The following is a 1,391-nucleotide window of genomic DNA, read 5'->3' on the forward strand; positions in this document are numbered from 1 at the left end:
TTTTCCAGTGCCCTAGTGTATGTTCAGGTCTCATAGCCAGAGCTGCTGAAGTGACAATAGTATATAATAGGTGGAGTTTTGTTTAATTGTGAGGTTGCTGCTAGTTCAAGATTTCCTTCAGCTTTGCTAATTGTTCAATGGTAATGACTATTTTTGAGTGTACTACTTTTTTCCACTTTGTTTGTACTACTTCTGTGATGGCTGCTTCAAGGTATTTAAAGTGTATTACTTCTTCTAGCTTCTCATTACTAATTTTTGCTGATGCATCATTATTACTTGCTGATGTTATCGTTACTTACTGTACTTGTTACTGTATTTGTTGGGGTGGGCAAAATATAGCTCGTATATTTTATACGGCCTGCAATAGGTCCTTCAGCCTCACCCGGCTCAGGTGTGGGGAGCAGCCCAGGCCGTGGCACATGCGGCTGGTCCCACTGCCCCTGGGTGTGCAGCAGGCCTGGGGTGGCTCAGCAGCTGGACTTCACTTCTCAGAAGCCCTGGTAGTGGTGGCTGCTTCCAGTTGCCACTGCCACTGTTGCCACTGGACCCAGCCCTGCTGCCCAGGCACCTCAGTTTGCCCACTGTGCACCCAACCAGGGATGCCGGACAGAGCAGGTGGGCAGGGTGTCCATAGAGACTGGCTCAGGACCTCTGTGGGCAGGGCACACTCAGCCAGGTAGATAGGATCAGGCCATCGGTGGGCAGGGAGCAGAGTCCAATAGTAGGACAGGCAAGTGGGGCTGGGATCACCAGGCAGTGACTGTGCAGGGCCAGGGCAGAACTGAGATCTGCTCCCCTCACAACAAATAGTGATCGGTCCAAACTGGGAGGAGGGCACAGTGCGCATCCATGATCCAGTTCCTGATGCAGTTGAGTGCTGTGGGGCAGCCCTGATAGATTGTGGCCAGAATAGGCTCCACCATGCTACTGGGCTGCACCGCTTCACAGCCATACTGTACTGGGGCTGTCCGCGCACATGCGTGCTGGGGCAGGCGCAGCAGGTGCTGGGTCACAGGTGTGAATTCCACACCCCCCTCCCAAGTCAGGCTAGTCATGATCTGTTGTGCAAGGAGTGGATCACAGCTCTGCCCTGACCCCAGCCCCACACTGGCACCTCCCCTCCCTCCCTCCCCACAATTCTGACTGTAGCCCTGTCTGCCCATCCCATCCCTGGACGCCACTCCCTGCCTGCCCACAGCTCTATCCTACCTACCCAGCTGAGCACGCCCTGGCCATGGGGGGTCCTGGGCCAGTCTCCATAGAGACCCTGCCGGCCCGCTCCATTGGGAACCCCCAGACTGTCTAGTAATCTACCACTTAGGGAGTTTTGGTGAGCTGTTGGGGGGGGGGGGGGGGGGGTTGCTGACCAGCCTGCAACAGGTCACCAAAAC

This window comes from Gavialis gangeticus, unplaced genomic scaffold (genome assembly GCF_001723915.1).
Source record: "Gavialis gangeticus isolate Ggan-Ray unplaced genomic scaffold, GavGan_comp1, whole genome shotgun sequence".
Taxonomy (NCBI): domain Eukaryota; kingdom Metazoa; phylum Chordata; order Crocodylia; family Gavialidae; genus Gavialis; species Gavialis gangeticus.